We start from the raw sequence: 20,990 nt of genomic DNA, 5'->3' as shown, positions 1-20,990 counted from the left end.
GGACACAAGGTCATGTCTCCCACCTGAGTCAGTCCAGGTAAAGTGTTGGCCTGGGGCCAGTGAATTCTGCCTTAATCTTATGGTCGCTATTGGCTGCAAAGGAGGCTGGGAAATGTGTCTTTGAGTTGAGCATCTTGCTTCTGCAAAAGATCAGGGCTGGGTTTGCTCTGGATGGAGAGCCAAATGCAGACATCAGGTAGACAGGGAGCTAACTACCAGCTTTATTCCCAGTGATTCTGAATCAGAGGATGAGCTCCAACTATGGGCAGGATCTGCTATAATCGGGCCTTCTGTTATATTCATTGCTGAAATCTTCTTTCATGGAAAGGAAAAATACATGCTACTGAGGCCAGAAATAGGGAAAAGGGAGGGTTCCCAGACCTGCCTCCATGCACTTTCCCTTACCTAGTCTACACAACTCATGAAGGGAAGGGCAGAAGTCACCTTCTAATAGTTGAAGGAAGATAAACAGTTTTGTTTTATGTGCCGGGAAGGGATGCTGGGAAGGAGAGAAAAATGTTCCTCCCACTAATTGTTATATACACACGTGTGTCACACACACACATATGCACACACGCATCCAGTCTTATTATATATTATTACATATCGTGACAATGGTGTTATGTCTGTTTCTTTGCATATTTCCCGACTCCTGCCGTTGGGCACAGTGACCTTGAGGTACAGATGCTCACCTGATCTGGGAGCTGAGACGGGGGGACTCGCGTGTTGCAGCCGTGAAGCCCTCAGTTCGGCAGAGGTGAGCTGCTTATGGGTTTACAGAGGGGGCAGAATTGTTCCAGGTGGAGAGGAGGGCGACTCCAGGGAATAAGCAGCGTGGGCCGCAGGCAGACTCCCAGCTGCTCTGGAAGCTCGCCGCAGGATCCTCCGCAGGGTCCCCCTACATTTCTGCACAGAAACAAACAGCTGCAGCCCCCCTCAGCCCGAGGGGGTTTGGTGCCGTTGGTCTGCCGTAGGCTCTGGCTTCTCTTCTCAGCCCTCATCCTTGACTCCTGCTGTCACAATGATTTGGAAACCGGTGACAACTAGCCCTGCTCTCTACACAGGCTCAGCTCAGGACGGGGGGTTGACAGCCGACTGTCGCTGCTGATTGCTTTGCTGACAGTGCTTTGTGGCTATTTTGGTTTTTCTCGAGTGTTCCTTAATTAGAGGAAATGACATCGTGTGCTGCCCAATCGGCCTCTTGTCAGACGTTATTACATTTGTAGGAGAATCAGACGCACTTGGGTTTGCCCCTGCGACACTGGTATGAGCACCGCAGCCTGAGCTGTGGCCCCCACTCCGGGCGGAGACAGGTGCGCACTGGCGGGAGGAAGAGCGTGCTGCACCCCGGGGGCGCCAGCTCCCGAGACTCTGGTCGGGCCGCGGTGTCCCCTGGCCCCCTGAAGCTTTACCCCTCGCGGCGGCATTGCCCTGGCAGGATGCTCTCTTCTCTCTGAAATGAGATGTCTCAGGATTCCTTTATATTTGCCTTCCTGGCTGACATGGAGAGACTCTTTCATTTTCCCTCGGGAGAAATACAGCTGTGACCCGAGGATGGCTCCTACTTGGTGATGTTTTAGGAGTGGTGAGATCTTACTACACTGCTGGAATTAACAGGAAGAACGATCTTAAGTTATAAACTACTCTGAATTATAAAATAACTTTGAAGAGCTTGACAACTCTGAAGGCCACAGAATAACTTTCACCAGCTATTTTTAAGGGGCACTTCTTTCGAAGGCTACTTTATTGAATGCTTTATTTAGAACAGCTGTGTGTGAATGTTTCGAGCATCAGTTTATTTGTCGAATGAATATGGACCCTTCTTTTCTAATTCCTTGTTTTCGGTATTAATGCATTGCTAAAGGGATTTATTGAGCCTGCTGGGGTGCCCTCAGGCTTAACAGAGCAAAGTCCCTGCCCTTGAGGCGCTTACATTGGAATTGGGAAATCAGCATTCTCCAGTGGCCCTTTCTTCGGGTCTCCCCAAAGGTACCTACGGGCTTATGTGGTTTCTCTCCAGGTGTGCTTAGTGTTGGAGCAGAGAACACAGAATACAGAATTATCTAGGGTTGGAAAGGCAGGACGACAAAGATATTGAGGGTTTTATGGAGAGGCCATATGTGTCTCAGATTGTGTGCTCAAGGAAGGGAGGCCAAGGGGTGTGTGTGTGTGAGTGTGAATCACGAAGTTGGAGAAAATGCTCACTGGCCATGGTGAGTAGGTGGAGGCCAAGGGCGGGAGAGCTCCCCGAGGTCAGTGGCGAAGCGGAGAGTGGGTAAAGGTGAGAGATGCGGGAAGAAATGCTGCCTGACTTCCTGCAGGTCTTTCTTGTTTCCTCAACCAAACGGTAAAAAGGACCAGGCACGACATTTCCTTTGTGTCTCTTTCAGCTTCTGGTTCAGATGCTCATAGCATGTGCTTCCTAAATATTTCCTGAAGAAATTCAGCTCATCTGTGGGCTTTGTGAAGATCATTTGGGGTCAGTGATCAGATTTCTTTCATGAATATAGAAATAATTGCGGCGTTCATTGGTTCATGTATTGATGAACTCCAGAGCGAATCCTGATACAACCTGGTGGTGGTGTAAGCGTGGGCGCACACATACACACGTGCGCACACGTGCACAAACACACCCTGTGGTGAAAGGGGAGTCTCCACCATCTGATATTTGTTCATTACTTTCAGGTGAAGGGAGACAGTCTGGGGAGACTTCAGAGAGTCCCACAGTCTGGATGTGATTTTGCCTTTACCAGTAAAGCCCCAAATACTGCTCCTTTCCATAGACCAAGGGTCCTCCTTCCCTCTTCATCATTTCTCAGGCTAAGTGCATTTAAAGGCCCTCATGAGCCACTTAAACTTCTTCCGGATCCTACTACTGTTCCTCTGCTCAACATTCAGCTTTTTCTCATGTTTCTATTTAGCTAAAAAAAAAAAAATCTTCATAGAAAGCTTCCATGATTGAAGTCACAGCAAAAACTAGAGAATACAAATTTTAACTTTGGAATAAAAGCTAAAACTTTACGATATCATTTCTATATATTCTTGAGTATTTTGTAACTAGCTTGCTGCTGCCAGGGCCCCACAGCCCCGGTGAGGTCTTTGCAATGGTGTCTTCCATTCTCTTGGTTAGTCAGCCTGGTGCTGGGACGTAGCAGAGGCCTATAGGCGTATGTGCTCCTGGAGCGAACGTGTCGTATGCTCAGTTCGAACATACCAGCATTGTCTCTAGTGAATGCTTTCTTAGGTGACATCTTAAAGTTCTTAAGCTGTGCCCCAGACACAACAGACTTGACCGGAATCATGTGGTTACCATGGCATCCAAAAGAAGTCCTTAGAAGCTCATCGACTTCTCCAGACAGAAAGACGGTAAACCGCTCCGATAGAACATTTTCTGCTTTAGAAGCTGAGAATAGACACGACATTTATCTCTGAAGCAGCAACTGTGATTTTCAGAACTTCTCTCGAGCATTATCTTTTTAAGACATGTGCCGAAAACTGCTCACAGGCTTATATGCAGCAGCCCTGACTGAGAGCAGCTTTCCTTTCATCTCTGATCAGGAAGCTTCTTTTTGAGTGAAATAGAAATGTGAACGCTGTAGTTAAGAGATCGCTCTGAATTTCACAGAAGAGTGGAGGTAACTGAGCTCGTCTGTATTTAAGGAGAGAAGCAAAAAGGGGGCTGCCGTGAATAAGACGGTGGGCTGCCTTCTTCATAGGCAACTTCTCCCCAGCGGCTCCCTGATGTTAATCTAACTCTCACTGATCGCTGGCTCCAAAGCAACAGAGCTGAGACCTTGGGAAGGGTTGCTTTCTATAAAGCCTTATTGTCTGAAATTTCTGCTAATGGCAATGCCACTGAACCACTAACTTTTAGTGTTAGAGTCAGTAGGCAGGGACTATTTAAGTCATTAATTCCTGTTGCTTGACATGTACAGGGCGTGGGAAAAGTAGGTTTGCAGTTGTTCCTATGGAAAATAATACAATAATTAATAACTAACACTGCAAGATAGACTCTGTTTTGCTTAAGCACAACTGTAAATCTACTTTTGCCCCCACCTGTGTAACACTTTGCAGTGTTCAAAGCACTTTTGCATCCATTGTTGTAACAACTGCCTTGAGGCAGAGAGGCGGGTTTTATTGTTTTTTAATTCCCATTTTTTCTGAATGAGGGGATTGAGGGTCAGAACGGCTATGCCTCCTTTAAAGTCAGTGCCTAGCAGGAGGCAGGCCTGGAATTAGAGCCTACTTTTCTTGTTCCTAATTCACACTCGAGTTGCCCTGTTAGGATGGGCAGTGTGAGGATGGCAAGGGGCAATCTATAGATTGTTTGGTAATTAGCTGCTTAATCGTCTATCTCCCAATTTGACTTTAAGCTCCCTGAAGGTGGAGATTATTTTATTCATTATTATGGCCCCAGTGCTTAGAATACTGCCTGGCACATAGTAGGTGCTCCATTAACATTTTTGTTAATAAACAAGCAATACTAATGCCAACACATCTACCTACCCCCTTCTTACACATTCCAACGGCATAGAAAATGTTGAATGTAAGAGTTATATCTAAAACAAATAGGCAAAGATTTGGGCATAGTGAGGAGTGGAGGTTGTCATCCATCAAAGGCATGGGTGAACAACACAACTGAGCTGTAGAAAAATACAGAAGGGATGGGAAATAGAGCTGCTGCCTTCTGGGAGCTTAAATTCGACACAGAGACAGGATACCCCACCACGGATGAAGGAGATCACTGTTCAAAAGTCTGGTTGGCCCTGCCCTCTTGGAAACGCAAAGTTAGGGGAAAGAAAAAGACACACACTGCAAAAATCCTTGGGTTCAGAGAGAGGAGGAAGCGGGAGAACTCTACTGTCACTTCTTTGTTTGGTTCTATAATTATTCGTACCTCTTCAAGTGTTGTTATGCAAGAAACTAAATACAGCCACTGGTCTGGTCGAGGGATGAATCATTCTAATTAACTGGAATAGAAGGTGAACTTGGACAAAGCTTCAATCGGCTCGTTCCTTTAAATAGTCAAGTGATTATGCTGTACTTTCGCATCAGTAAACAATTGTTTCCATTCTTATCTCAACCAGAACAGAGAGTTTCCAAGTCCTTTAGGGGCTTTTTAAGGTTTGGTTCTCAACCCACCTGCCTGAGTATCCACGGATGAAGTTCTGATTCAGGGGGGGTCTTATGCAGGGTCTGGGAGTCTGCTTTTTTTTAGATAAACATTTTATTTTGCAATAATTTTATATTTATAGAAAAGTTGCAAAGATAGTATAGAACCAATATTTCCTTCACCTAGCTTCCCTTTATGTTAACTTCTTATATAACCAGAATATATTTGTCAAAATTAATAAATTAGTATCAATGCGTAATAGTAAGCTACAGGTTTTGTTGGAATTTCACCAGTTTTGCACTGATGTCCGTTTCCTGTTCAGTCCAGAACATCACTTTACATTTTGTCATCATGACTCCTAGTCTCCTTGGACCGTTTCTTAATCTTTCCTTGGACCTCCCCGGGGTGGTTCTCAGACACTAGGATTCTACACCCATCGCTCTTCCACAGGCAGGGACAGACCCTGGGCACACCTGTTGGGGGCTAAGGGGACTGCCCCTCGCCTGAGTGGTACCTTGTGTCTGTCACCCCCTCCATGCTCCCATCAGTCAGGGACCCAGCAGGAAACAGAAGGCGCACTCTAGAGGAGTCGAGAGAGAATTTAGAAAAAGTGCTCTTTGCAGACGTGTAGGCAGGGTGGAAGGAACAGATAAGGGATATTAAGGCCACCGGGAACTTTCGGCAGAGAAAAGCTTTTACCGTCTGCGACAGGGCAAGGTGGGCAGGAGCCAGGCGGCCAGGGGGAGTAGTAGTCGGGGACTTGCAGTTGGAGATCCAGCCATCGCCAGAACTTCAAGACTCTCGACATGCAGAGGGCCTGGAGGGAGGCAGACTGGGGCCTCCTTTCCCTCCGTCTCCTGCTGGCGCCTCCTCCTGGTGGACCTCAGCGAGAAGCCCGAGGGCAGGGAACAGGCTGAGAGGGTTTCTGAGCACCCGGAGGGAGAGGAGAGGAGAGTGGCTCTGGAGAGTGGATTTAGAGGGGGGTTGTGGTGAGAATAGCCAGCTCCGTGTTCAGGCAAAATGCAGGAGAGAGGACCGGACGAGTTAGTTGTGCCTGGGTTAAAGTGTGTGCTCTGCTTGTTAACGCATAGCTACTCTGTCGTTAGGGATCCGAAGCTTAGTAAGAAAAAGGGGGGATCCAATAAAAATGTTACATTTAGCCTTGCGAACTGTACAGTTTGTCAGCTGGTTGAAAATTCAACAGATATCCCTTCGGTGGGTAAATGATGTAAAAGAGCTGTAGCCCCCAGCTAAATAAATAGATACCTGGACTGAAGAAACAAAATACCATCTGAGACACAGTCTTAGAGAGGTGACGGGTTTTATTTGTGTCATACACCTCCTTGTATGACTTGGATAAAACAGTGCCGTTTTGTTTGTTTTGTTACTTGACTCTAGTTTTTAAAAGGCGATAGATATCTTTATTCTTACCTGCAATAAAGTGAATTCAATTCTGGGTGCCAAAGAGAAAGAATCAGAAACTATGCCTTTTCTTTTTGTAATTGCAAAAGACTGAGAGTGGAAAAAAGCTCCTCTTTCTCAAGCATCCATGTGATTATGAAGAATTGCTAGTCTTTAGACCTGGGCTTTCCTGGGGTTTATCCAATGGTGGTGGTGGTTTTTTTTGTTTTTTTGGATGGTGAGGAAGAAATGAGTGAGATTTTTTTCTCCCTCCTTTCAAAACAGAAGTCGATGTTAGAACGGAGGAATATTAGCTGTGTTTTGCTATTTTTGATATTAAGTTTGACATTAAAGATGCTGTTTGCCAAGGCAGAAAGCTTGGTGGGGTTTGTTCTGTTCATGCGTCTCGTAGATGTTGGTCTTTTGTGTTTGCTCACCGACCTCAGCCAGGAAACAAGCACGTCTGTATTTATTTTGCAAAGTGGTTGCATTGGGATCTTAGCAGGAAACAGAATCAACCTCTGAGGGTTTGAATGAAGAGAGTTTAATGCGGGGACTATTGCCGCACCTGTGGTTACAGGAACCAACCAGGGGTGGTCCAGTACCCAGGACTAGCAGCAAAGGGAAGCCATTGTGGTCCCCAGGCCAAGGCACAAGAGTGGCAATTGGTGGAGTCCAGTGAGGGTCATAATCATAGAGGAAGGGCCACTCCACAGAAGCCAGAACTGTGAAGGGACGTGGCTGTTTTCAGACACTGCAGTGAAACAGGGAGAGAGTGGGGAAAATAGCACCCCATTGCTCTCTTCCCACCCTCCCATCTTTGGCTGAGGCCCCCCACGAGTCACACCCAACAGGAGGCTACAGGGCCGGGGAGTATAGATGACATGGGGGTGGGAGCGATGGAGTGTGGTTGGGAGTGGTGTTGATGGTGGATAACCATTGCTCTTAAGCTCCCCAAATAATTACTTGTGATATTAAGTCTGGAGGAAATGCAAAACAGATGCATTAAATTAATGGGAAAATCTATTTTATCTATTTTTATAGGGCTGGTTTTATTGTTTTAAAAACTTACTACTTCCCTAGCCTGTCTGAAATTTTAGTGCATAAAGAGCCCATTGTCTCCAGTTTTCTTATCCTCACTGTATGGAGAGAAAGGTGTTGCCCTTCAACATAAAGCAAAGCCTGAATCTGACCTCCATGGGCCCTGAGGGAGGGAGACCAGCGGAGCTTGTGTTATTGGTTGCCCCAACTGGCATTTTCAGAGTTAAAAAAATGGCCATCATAACATGTATGCTCTTATTTTCTTAATGGGCTGTTTCTGTCGGAGCTAAATGTAATTACTAAATAACCATTTCCAGTTGTCCATTGATTATTTGTGCATGAATTATTTAATGAAAATAGACCCAGATAACCAAGTGGTAGGAAGGCTCATTTCTGGGAAATCATCCATGCTAGTCCATACCCCCAGTTGCAGATCATTTGAAAATAAAAGCAAAACAACAAAACAGTCTTAAAGGCTCTCACAGCTTTAGCCAATCCTGACCCCAGGATCACTTAAGAATTTTCGCTGGGAGGCTCAGAGAAGTACAGCTGAAACTAGACTGGTTACAGCAATTTCAGTGGAGGGCCCTTGAAAACATTTTCTTTAGCTAGGAGTCTTCGTAAGTGACAAGTCGGCGGTGGCCAGAGGACTGCATTCTTGGGGGGGAAATTGATTAGATTTTCCTTGTCCTGGTGGACTCTCCTTCTGAAATGCTTTCCATCCAATCTTTAAATATGATGCAGTGGAAGCTTATCAGTCTCATTTTTGCTGGGATATTTTTGTCCTATTTAAACTCACTTTCCTTTCCATATTTGTGATGGATTCTTGGGCAAAGCTACCTTCATCATGCTCTTTAAAAATATGACTTATTTATTTGCGTCTGTTCGTTAGTTTGCACTGTTATTAATCTTGACTGTGTTTCCTTTATCCCCAGCTTAGAAAAATGTCCCGCCTGGCTTGGTCTTTAGCTGTTTTGGCCGATCTCTTTATATCATGAAAAATGTTAAGTAAAAAGGTCAAAAATTGGTCATAGAGTATTCATTCCTGTGGTCAATTGGTTTAAAGTTCAAGGATCTTTGACTCTCTTAGCGTAAATGAATTTAATTGCAATTTTGAGCAAAGCTAAAGGAAAACAATCTGTCAGTCATGCCTTATGAAGAGAATGTCATCTCTTTGAGTAGCGAGAGTCAATAATCTGCGATAATTAGTCACTCTGAGTGAATGCAGAGACCTATTTGCCCTTATTGGTCTGTCTGGTGCCAGGTGTTAGAGCAGGTAGGTAGTGGGCGATGCAGTGCCCTGCCAGCTTGCTTTAATCTAACCAAACCCCACGATGACAGGCGTTAGCACTGATATAAAGATCGTCTCTATCCTTTGAAGCTATTCCTATCTGTGTCAAGGTCATTTTCCAAATCCCTGAAGTGGTGACCATTGATGCATCTTTAACTCTGGTGCCTTCCATGCTCCCTCAAGTTCATTAATCACCATGGTGGTCTCTTCTAGCCTGGCAAGGTAGAGTCATCTATTCCATTGTTACCTCCATGGGCGAGGGCCTTCCTAAGGGCCTGGTTGTTGAGATAACCTTCTGCAAGCCTGCCAGCTCATGGCATTTCCTTGCTCCCAGAAAGTAAGTTTCTTAGACCGTACTTTTCATCAGAATCGGCCTCTGCTCAGGACCTCTCAGCCGGTTATTATGTACAGTCATCTCCCAGTCATTGGTTAATGAATGAATTTCTGTGAGCAATTGCTATGGGCAAGGCCCTCTGCTAGTTGCTGTGGGAACACAGACCATGCCCCCCCCCCCCCCCGTTCACTTGACATCGTCGACTAATCAGTTCCTATAGAAATATAGGGAATTATTCTCGAAGTGTATAAGTGCACAGCACTGAGACTGGCTTTTAATCAGCATTCATGATTACATATTTTCAGTTGCGGATGGTTTTTTAAAGTATGTATCTTAGAAAATTATATACCTAGTCCCCTGGAGGCTGCTTGATGTGGCCCCTAATATTTTTGAAACTCTCTTTTTAGAATTATCTTTAGAACTCATAAGTTACAAAAGCAAGAGTTCATTACTTGATTCTTTCGTTTAGGACACAATTTATCCCAAGGTTGTGGGTTTGATCTCCAGTCAGGGCACATACTAGAAGCAAACAATGAATGAATAAATAAGTGGAACAACAAATTGATCTCTCTCTCTTTCAAATGAAAACAAGACATATTTATCGAATGCTTGCTCAGTCCCAGGTGCTGTGCCAAGTCCTTGGCATACCAAGATGGGTTAAAGCCCACCAAAGACTACCAGGGACACGGCTGTGTCAGAGTGCGGTTTGTCTGACTTGTCACACAGAGGCTACTCAGGACACCATCAGAATTGGAGAAGATGAATCTTTCTGTAAAAATAGCACGTTGTCTATACGATGCCAGGGACAAGAAGATGATTCAGTGTGCCCTCTGACACCCCTAAGAAATAACAAAATATGTCTTCCTTTCTACTTAAACCAAAATAAACCACTTCCTACTACTGTCATTCAGAGAGCTAAATTAAAACCAAACTGAGATGGAGACAGAGAATATTTTCATTTAGACTAGAGAAAATCAAAATGGTAAGATTAGCAGTTGTTGGTATGAGGGCCTGGACCGCAGTGGTCATTCAGAGACTGTCAGTTCATTTGCTATTTGCTGAGGGGAGTTTGTTCTGCAAATTGCTTTTGTGGTGTCTATTATTAAAATGATAGCTGGAAGCTGTGTTTAGGAGCGTGTCACTTGACCAGTGCCGTGACAGGCTGAGAAACTATGGCTTAGAAACAGAGTGTGAGTTGGGCCTATTACTTTGTTTCTTTCTACAATAAGATTGAATTAACGGAGAGTGCTTTGTTGTCTTATCTGACCTCCTCAAAGCTGGGCTAGTTGTGCCTCCTCCGGTCTCCTCACACTTTCTCTGGCAAGGCACTCATCACATTTTATGAGCATTACCTGTTTTGTGCATCTTTTGCAAGTTGGGACTGTTGTAACCTGTACCCAGGATGGTGTTTGGCACCTAGTTGGTGCTCACTTGTGGAATGAATGAATGAGTGAACGAATGAATGAGTGAATGAATGAGTGAATGAATGAATGGGGTGGAGGTGTTATGTTTCTCTCATCTTCTGCAAGTCCCTATAATAAAAAACCAGGTCTAATTCTACAGATAAGCACACAGGCCCTCAACAAAAGCACTGTTCCTGGTACTTTCCCGATTGTTCCAGACATGCTGGGACTGGTATTTAAAGAAATGTGTTTAAAAGGCTTTATTGGCCCTCTGAATCCAATTGTCAGAGGATGTTAAATTCAGAACCAGAAGCATGAGTGCAAGTGCTTTTTCTTGGTTTTCCTGTCCCAGATTAAGGAGAGCGGGAGGGGCGAGGCGCCGGCCAGCCGGGCGGGCAGCTGCAGGTGCTGGCCGAGCTGGGGCAGTGGGACAACAGCAGCCATCCGAGGCCCCGGGCGCGGCTCCAGAGGAAGCGGGTTTGCTGCTAGGCTGGCGGGGAGCGGTCGCCGAGCCTCTTCAAGAAAAGGGTTGCTAATTTAAATGCTTTTTATCAATTTCTCGAGTGAGCGCTTGCACCTTGCCCATGTTCGGGGTCTGTTCTTCACGCTCGCGCTTTCATCTTCGAAGCCGCCCTCTCAGGTAGGCCAGTTACTTGGCCTGGCCCGAGGTGACGACGTGATGCTCAGATAAGAGCCCCCCTCTCCTTGGGAAGAATTGCTAGCAAGCTAGATGCATGAACACATCTTTCCTCGTCTGCGGAAAACAAAGGATGGTTGTTTGTTTGTTTTGCCTGAGAAGAAGATGTCTAGCAATGTAGCTCACTCTTCACGGTATAAATGAACTTTAAAAACATGATTCAAGTTCCGTTTGAAACACTGCCTGTAGCCTGCTCTTCAGAGAGGAGTGCTTGTTGAGAAATGGCAACAGGCCTCTAGTCTTGCCGTTGTCGTTGTGGAAAGAATGCTGGGAAAGGAGTCAGGAGACCTGAGGTCAGGGTCATTTCTGCTGATAACCAGCTGCTTGGGGCTCTGAGTTTTACTGTCTTCATCTACAACATGAAGGTTTACCCTAAATAATTTCTATACTTTTCTTCATACATAATAGACACAAGATGAATTTCTATGTTAGATAATCTTTAAGATCCTGTCCATTCTATGATGGTAGAATTCGAGGGATCCCTGGGAATGTCCAATAAAGCGTAGGCAGCTACCCCCGTTTGGAGTGTCTCCCACTCATCCCAATACTTACTAGTTCCAGCTGTCTGGCTTGGGCTCAAAACTGCCCAATTAAAGATTCACTTCTTAAGATTAGGCAGTGCTTAAACTAAAAATATTACTGGAATAAACTTTGTAAGCTATTTGCCATATTACTTAGTTTATTTAGCTAATCCAATAAGCAGTAATTTAGCACATAAAATATTCAAGATACTGAGTGGGGCTCTACGAGAGTTTGGAGTGCTGGGGAGGAGTGTCACGATGAAGTAGATATGGGCTTGCACTTGAAGGACCTCTGATGAGTGGTGGAGAATGGGCAGATGGGCATCAATGGCAGATGAGCACTGCAGACTGAGTGCTGTCAAAGCTCAGATGGAGAGCAGGATTGCTGTCAGCTGCAGTGGTTAGGGAACTTTTCAAAAAATTGAGATCAGGCTTGAATATGGCTTTGAAAGATGGTTGACTGATAAAGAGATGAAGAGCTATAGCTTGGCATGAATCAGAGCTTAGAGGAAGGAATTTCCAGGGCAGGCTGGGAAATACAGTTCAATATGTAAGATGGAGCCATGGTACAGTGAAAGATAGACAAAGAAAATTGGATTTAGTACAGTAAATCAGAGGGAGTGAGCATTCATTCCTGAACAGGACAGTGAGATGCTGATGGGTGCATTTTGGGGACTTGGTGTGGGAGGATGTGCGGCATAGTTTGCAGCCCCAAGTCTTCAGTGCTTCAACTCTCACCACTTGAATGTTATTGAATTTTGGGGGGATTTGATCTGGTGTCCTTCTAGGAAGAAGGGTTGACTGTAAATAATCATGCCAGCAAAAATAAGCAACTTGGGCAGAAAAAGGAAATATTTAAGGGATCTGAAAGTGAAGGGATAAGGATTGGCATGTCGGGCTCTCCAGTCCCATCATCAACAGTCATCCCCTTTCCTCTTCCAAGTTCTCTAGCCCTTAAAAGTGAGTAAAATGTCGAACTGTGAAAGGTCACAGGGTTTTGGGGGGGGGGGAGAGGGGCTTATATTTAGGTTCTCATCATTTAAAAAAATATGAAAGCTATGGAATCTGCCTCATTCCTCTGTCCTGTCACTGGATTAGGACACCCTTAACAGGGTCCATGTTGGTAAAAGTTTCTGAGTCTGGGTATCCATTGCTGCCTAACGAATCACCCCACAACCTAGGGGGTTAACATGACAATCATTCATTTGTCTTGTGAGTCCTCAGTCTGAGCTGGCTTGGGAGGCAAGGCTCATGTCTGCTCCACCTGGGCACCAGCTGGGGTGGGTCAGCTGGAGGCCTGAGGAGCTTCTTCCAAGACGGTGCACCCACGTGGCCAGCAGGTTGGCTCCTGTGTTAGCTGGGAGCTCAGGGTGGGGGAGCTGGTAGAAGGTTGGGTGAGGGGCCCTATTTCCTCTTCGCAAGGTCCTCTGCTTGGCTGCTTGGCTTCCATGTGGCATGATGGCTGAATTCCCAAAGTGAACATCCTGAGTGGGAAACAAAGAGAGAGAGAGAGAGAGAGAGAGAGAGAGCAATCAGACAAGCCAGGCAGAAGCTGCGCTGCTCTTTTGACCTAAATTTGTAAGTCACCAGGATAGCTTCCACCTCGTGTAGATGTGAATAACTTATAAGTCCTCCTGTATTCAAGAGGAGGGAAATTCAACTCCACCTCTAGGTGGGAGAAATGTCACAAAATCTGCCAACATGTTTTAAAACCCTCACAGCATCCACAGGATTTTCCCTTCCCCTCCCAGTTCCTCTTTCCCTCTCTAATTGTATCTTTAAATGTTCATAGGAGTGAACCTAGGATGTCATTCCAGGACAGGGTCACATGTAGATGAGTGAAACTGCTGTGGGGGATGGTGACATAAAGGGGAGAACTTGTCTCCCCCCCCCCCCCCCCCAAGCAGATGGATCCAACCTCCCAAGCCACCAGTCTGGAACTTCTGGCTGCATGGAGAGGCAGGACTTAACATCATCTCTCTCTCTCCCTCTCCCTTCCTCTATCCGAGATCAATGAGGATAGATTTAAAAAAAAAAAAAGAGTTAACATCATCACTGCCCCACTAGACTCTTTCTTCCTCTTGTCCCATTAGTCTCCTTGACTATTTTTAAGGGCAGGATAGCTGATGAAATGATCCACATAGGTCAGAAATGGACACATGCTTTTAGAGGGTGTCCTTCATCTTTGAAGTTGGTGTTGAAAAGACCGTTCTCAGCAAGGGGCAGAATGTTGGATTAAGGGGAGCGTGGGATGGACCTTCTTTAGAGATGTTTTATACTCTAATAAAGTAGATAATCTCTGGATAAGCCCTTCAGCTACATAGATCCATAAAATCAATGTCCCTGACTCTGGTGTCTGCTGTCACAGGTTACTCAGAGGGCTGGTATCTGGATGAGGTATTTTGGCCCCCAAATCGTGTGGGACGCCTGGGCTTCGGGCAGAGATGAGAAGCTGAGCTGCAAAGACATGGTCTGAGATGCTGGCGGAAATGCCCTGGGTAGACTTGTCTCAGAGTCACTGAGTTCATCATATAATACCTTCTCTGTGATTCAAAGTCAAGTGCTGGTTTCTCAGCACTCCTTTAACCTTGCTCTTAAGGAAACTTAATCAAGAGGATGTTACTGTTCTGTTTTCTTCCGATGGGTTCTGCATGGCTGCAGTCACACTTGATAGCTTCTGGCTTGTCTTTAATTCCAAGTATGAGGGAGAGAGGATGTTATTTGGAGAGTCCTTTAAACCCTTCCCACTGATGGGAAGAGCATGCTTCAGTGATTGCTGATTTCCCAGGTTTCCGAGAGTTGTTTTTGAGTCATTTAGAAATAGCTGAATGATTTCTGCAGTAAATTCCAAATTCCTTTCATGTAAAAGCCTTAACATTTATTAGTCAACCACCCTATAGAGAAGGTTTTTCCCTTATTCATATTCTTCAAGGCTTAGGCCATTTTTTTCTATAAATAATACTGTGATGTCATAATGGTATATATTGTTATACTGATATTTATTAAAACGATATCATGAAACTACACCCTGGGAAAAGGCTATGTCTATACCATTGGTCTTGGAAGCAGGAGCTTCCTCTATTGGATGCAGAGCCTGGAATTGTTTTATATAATATTTTAATTAAGCAGAGTTTTTTTTATTTTTATTTTTTGCATTAACACCTTTAGAAAGGTTAGAGAATTAGAAGCAGAGAAAACTGTCCAAGGAATTAGGAATGACTCAGTTTTATAAACATTGCATAATGAGGTGGGTCCTTTCCTCTCACCTGGTTCCTTCACTGTTCATCATTTTTAGAAACCTCAGGTGGAGGCATTTCTAGAGAATTCTAGATTAAAATAACGTTGCAGAGTCCAGGCAGGAAACAGAAGGCACATTCAGGAGAGTTTAAGGAGCAGCCTACTTGCAAAAGTGTAGGCATCATTAAGGAAAATTATCCCTGGACCTGAAGGAGCAAAGAGAGGAACCAGACTTGGATGCAGGAGAGGCTGCTGGATGGGGTCTGTGCTTTGGGCAGAAGGAGACCTCCACCTACCAGGACGAGGTCCGGGAGAGTAAACACTACAGCCTGGCTTCTCCTTCCCTCTCATCACCTGTCAAGGTCTTCCATTGGCAGAGCCTAACCAAAGCCCAGACAGAGGTCAAGAACCCATTGCTGCCTAAAATGCAGTGTTCTGGGGTACAGAGCAGGCTGGATTTGAAGGGGCCAATGGAAAATAGCTGTCACAGAAGACAAACACAACTCCACGGTTTTGGTTTTAGTTTGTTAGTTTTTTGTTTTGTTTTTTCACAAAGACAGGCTCATTGGGTGGGACTAGTTGCATAACGAATTTAACATAAATTTCTCTCTAATAGAATAAGGCTGAAAACTCATATTGCATAAAATCCTCCCATCCCCCCAACCCAAATTTCCTTATCTTGTGACAACGGGAATTTGAGACTTCGCAATTCTGGATTTCCTGAAGCCACAGTGTGGCGACAGAGTTCTGAGGTTAGATAGCAGAGGGGGTTGCAACTAACCTTTCCTGAAGGAAAGGAGATCCTGTACCCAGAAATCAAACCTGGACATGCGCCTGGGAGCCAGGGTCGGGGCCGATGGGGAACGTGCCCATCTGTCAGACTGCAGCACCTCGAGGTGCCTGGGGCAGAGGGACGCACCTCAGAGGTAGGAGAGCTCCTGTGATAAGGTACTCAAAAGGGGGAAGAAGGGTGACAGGTGTTCACCCTATACCTCAGAAGGATCCTTATCTGGTAGAATCTGCATATTTTCAGGGTTAGAACTGTCTACCCCATGGTTTATCTCTCCTTTGCAAATGAGATCGCCTGTACTCTGCGAACCCCATGGGGTCCCCAGGCTGCCTTTTAGCGAGGAAGCGGTCCCAGATAGAAGGAGGGAGCTGGTGTCTACGGGGCCCTTTACAGTTGCCAATGTAAGTTGGCTTCTCCAAAAATAAGGATGTGTCCTGGGCATACGTATCCATCAAAAGCTGTGTTTAGAAAAATAAGTGTTTACATAAACAGGTTATGGTCCCTGACGGGATTGTGTTCTGCCAGTGTAACCACGGAAAGACCCAAAGGGGCTGAAAAGTTCCATATGGTCATTCAGTTTGAAAGTTACCTTAATTTGTCATTGGCCTTGGATTAAAATATTCACAAAGGCGGCCTCTGTGTGGGAGAGTAAATCAGTAGTGTTAATTGCACTTGTTTAATTCAACCATGAGAAAAATTAATCCTTTCATAAGTGGTTGGCTTTCTGGCTGACATTCTCTGCTGCTGAACTGTTCCTTTTAGTTTGTGATGGAAAGAAAGGTTAAAAATGTTTTTAATAAAGAGTTTCAATCTTTTTTTCCCCCTGCTCTAAAAATATGCTGTGGAAGAATAGTATTTTAATTGGAAGAGATATTTAGCTCAATAAAACTAAAATATAACTGAGTGTAATCAGGAAATGAAATAATCAGGATCAGACATCTGAAAGAGCCCGGGAGGTTTCTTGTATGTATGCGCATAAGAAATACATACTGAAATCTACCGTTTTATAGGGTAGGCACTTAGGAGTCTTGGTAATAGACCAACGCGTTAGGCATTTGCTATGTACAATGCACAGGGCTAGTCTTAGGAAATAGAAGCTGAGCCCGGCCCGTGTGGCTCAGTGGTTGAGCATCGACCTAGGATCCAGGAGATCGCGGTTCGATTCCCGGTCAGGGCACATGCCCGGGTTGTGGTCTCGATCCCCAGCAGGGGGTGTGCAGGAGGCAGCCGATCAATGACTCTCTCATCATTCATGTTTCTCTCTCTCCCTCTGCCTTCCTCTCTCTGAAATCAATAAAGATATATTAAAAAAAAGATGAAGTTATTGCCTTCAAGAAGCTATTGTCTGATTGCAGAGATAAAAACCCATGAAAAGTAATTGATATACAAGAAATAAATAACCTTTCGATTGAAACAGTGCAACAGAACTATTAGCGCAATGGAGCTGTGCACGCTTACCTCTGAGAGTGATGGTACAGGTAATTAAGTGCTTTATTTAAAAAAGGGAGATGATGGAAAGGCCTGGAGAGGCTTGGAGATGGGACTTGCGTTGGGTTTTTCAGAATGAAATGGGTAAGGAATTGAATAGACTGCGAAGGGCCATGGGCATTGCAGGAGGAAATCAAGAAATCATGGAGCTTGAAATGGACAGGGATCTTTATGGTCACGTAATCTGGATAGTACTTGGATACCACCGGTGAGTCACAGCCTTCACAAGTAACCTGCTCTATTTTTGCTCAGCGTTAGTCATTAGAAAGTTCTTTTGTTTGGTCTCCAGGTGAAATCTATATTTTTCCCCCATGGCACCCCTTTAACTTGCATCCGACTTCTTTCCTTGTAGGGAAATTTGAATCTCTCGTCCCTGTGTGAGCCCAGGAGGTATTTGAAGAGGGCTGTTTTATTCCACCAAGTCTTTTTTTTCCTCCCACTTCTTTCATCTGTTCCTCAGTTTCCATCGTTTCCAGATGCTCTGCCATCCTGGTGGTTTTTCTCTAGGCATCTCAAGACCCTTCCTCCACCAATACATCTTTGTCTCGTAAAAGATGGATCTGATCAATTTTCTTTTGAAAACCTTCAGCAGCTCACCAGTGGCCACAGAATAATTGCAGGCTCCTGGTTTACCCACAGCTGTGACATAGTTCCCCTGTGGGAGCTAAAAATATTTACACCCTGTTCCCCCTTCTATAAAATGCCACCTTAATCAGAAAACGCAGTGTAAGTGATGCAGCATCTAGTGATCTACTGTCCCTTTTCCTGGGAGTGGGTTTGGCTGGCTGGGCCGAGGTTCTTGGTGGGGAAGGAGCGGTGGGGTGGTCGTGGTGGGGGTCGTGCTATTTTCCCTTTGGTGAGGAAGCAAGGCCATGGCCTGGGAGCTGGAAGTACTGCACTTTTGCTGTCCGGGCCACTGCGTGGTGGCTTTTCGAGACGCCAGGGCTGACGTGGAATTGCTAGGCTTCCCCCTGCCCTGGCCTCAGCCTACTGCTGCTCCTCACAGCTGCCAAGCTTTTGACCAGGGCGGTGCCACCTGGACCCAAGTGTGAGCTCATGGGGCCTTCAGGCCCTGATGTAACACAAAGGCTATGCCGACTGAGTTGCTGATTTTTGCCACTTCTTGACGCTAACAGGGTCTTCTGTGGCATTTAGACTATCTGGGAAAATAGCTTAGTCCCCAGAAAGCTAAGATGGTCAAGGCCTGCAGAACCCATCCTTAGCTTTCTTTTCATTGCTTCTTTCTACTGCTGACCTCGCTCTGTCTCATAATGATTTGAGCTGTTATGACCAGCTCAGCACGCTCACCACAGCCTTCTGCAAGGGGCAGTCTTTTTACGTACAGCCTAGTTTTTGTTACACCACATGTCAAGTTTGAGCCTTGAAACTTAACAAGTAAGTAGAGTAACGGACTGCTAGAATACAGTTCCCGCACACAGCTGGTAAAATTATTTGGGGGCAGGTAAAGCTTTGTAGGTTGGGGCTACAAAAACTCAGCAAAATGCTTAGTCTCTTTGAACAATCGTCGTCTGCCCTCCAGGACGGAGCCGGCAGTAGCAGTGGTGGGAAATTTGTGTGGGAAGATTTTGTTATGACAACACTATTGCAGGACAGTACTTAATGCAATTATAGTACCCACAGGGCTGAAAAGAGGTTGGAAGGAAAGGTAGAAATCAGCAGGAGCACCTCAAGTAAATAAACAAACCTCCACAATGTCCTTGTAAAGAGTAAGAAATAAAGGGCATGTAGGAGGTTGTTACTATTTGCATTCTAAGTACCTGCAGAGTCCAGGCTGAAATAAGTAGGGATCTGAGCTTGGAACTGGTTTTTGTCAGCTAAATTACCTACAGAGGTCAGCCCTTGACTGGAAAGATAAAGCTAATGAGAGTCAAGTTAGACACGGTGCTTAATGTTTATAGCTTCTTTTTCTCTTCTTATTTATTTACTTACTGTTACTGTTCCGAGAGCGCTCGGGAATTGCGCCTAAGTGGCTAAGCCATTTATTACCTATAAACACACACATGTAATTAGATTTTTCCCTGCTTTTTACATTTCCCAGACCTGCAATAAATCTAAGAGCTGGGACCTATTTATTCTACTGAAGGTTGGAAGTTAGACACTGTTAGGTCGAATCATAGGAAATTGTTTTTATAAGTCAAAACCAGGCAAATAACAGCAATTTCATGTGATTCCATCTACTATGTGAAAAACTTGGTAACTTCTAGCTGTATCACAAAGTGTATGAAACATCAACCAGTATGTGGGGGCAGTTATCGAGGATGAAGCTTTATATTGGAAGAAATTAAAAAGCCCTTCTGAGGTTTGTCCTGAAGCCCCAGTGTGTCACCAGGCGGAAGCCATCCTGTGCTCTCGTGGCTGGTGGGCCCACCTAGGAGTCAGGAGACCCGGTTCTACTTATGTCTGTGTTAGAAGAGATGATAATTAATGTAATTTATAGCTTCCCCCAGCCTACGTCTTATAGTCAGATGAAATAAGTGTTGAAGGGCTTTGAAAAGGTAAAAGTTATGTTGGGTAACACAGTGTCATCATCAGGATGACTAAGTGGGGGCTTCGATTGAGACTCTGCAGGGAGAGAGCGCGGCCTTGCATGAGACAGCGCCCAGGCTTCTCTGTCCCTTTGGGCCTATCCGCCCGCTCAGGCAGGCGGAGGCTCCTCAGGATGCGAGAACGGGCTGCAGAGCTTGGTTTAGATGAAAATGGAGACATCATCGGGATAGCACCTTATTATTTTTTTAAATTAAAAATATCTTCAGCTTGGTGCTGCGAACAGCAAGGACCAAATGCTTCTGTATGGCACCGGATCGGATGGAGACAGGTGGTGCATTCGGCTTCTCCCCGGGTGCGTTTCTCACATGCACAGGATGCCCATGTCTCCAGATCTCAAGGTGGTTGAAATGATGATGGTGCCAGTGGAAGCTCCAACCTGCTTTTCCTCCTGTGCCCACAGTGGAATCCGATCTCCACCCACCCAGGACTGTATTTCAAAGCAACCTGGGCCCACAGAGATGCTCTGGTTGCGTTTTGCTCACAGGTATTTTCTGCCAGGCAGTGGAGCTTCAGGCAGGCTGCCTCTGGGTCATGTTCACCCCTTCTCTCTGTTTACATTTGGGGGTTTTGCTGAGATTTTATTTGAGGGGGAAAAATCACTGTTAGAGTTTGGAGAATACAATGTAGAAAGCACATAAGCACATGCCATTTGGACTAGCATGTTGGTTTTTATTTTTGTTTATTGTTTGTTTTACATAAAAAGGGTGTGGAGAGTTCAGGGGTGAGTTAGAGAGTGGGGAAGGAAACGAAACACTTGTGTGAGATTATCGTGGATGCGTTAGATCGTGTGTCCCACGCACAGGACGTGTATTATATCATGGCGTCTGCACAACCTCCTGTTAGGCAGCCAGCATCATGACCTACAGATAAAAACACTGAGCTACATCAGCGAAGCATTCTAGGCACTGCCTTGATCTCAACCACTGACCTTGAAGAGATGACCTCCATTTACCATACTTAATCCTAGATGGTTAAACTACATGGAAAAATATATTAGACACCACAATTATGTATTGATCTTGTTGGATCCAGAAAAATTGCTGTAAGCTACAGGGGGCCTGATGAATTGGAACCTAAATCTATTTATTTTAAGCAAGACAGACTAT

The 20,990-nt window shown here is 45.1% G+C and overlaps 1 protein-coding gene across 1 annotated transcript in view; it reads left to right on the top strand.

The window, feature by feature from the left end:
* The first annotated feature begins 721 nt into the window (after nt 1-721).
* Nucleotides 722-20,990, top strand: part of NCALD (neurocalcin delta) — a 146,668-nt gene continuing 126,399 nt past the window's right edge. Inside the window, exon 1 of the mRNA XM_087825313.1 lies at nt 722-757. The gene's annotated coding sequence lies outside the window, so the exon portion shown is untranslated. The remainder of the gene's footprint in view (nt 758-20,990) is intronic.

The sequence above is a fragment of the Miniopterus natalensis genome, chromosome 16, assembly GCF_054644295.1.
Source record: "Miniopterus natalensis isolate mMinNat1 chromosome 16, mMinNat1.hap1, whole genome shotgun sequence".
Lineage (NCBI taxonomy): Eukaryota > Metazoa > Chordata > Mammalia > Chiroptera > Miniopteridae > Miniopterus > Miniopterus natalensis.
Note: the sequence above shows the minus strand (reverse complement) of the source record. Positions and strands in the feature narration are given on the sequence as shown.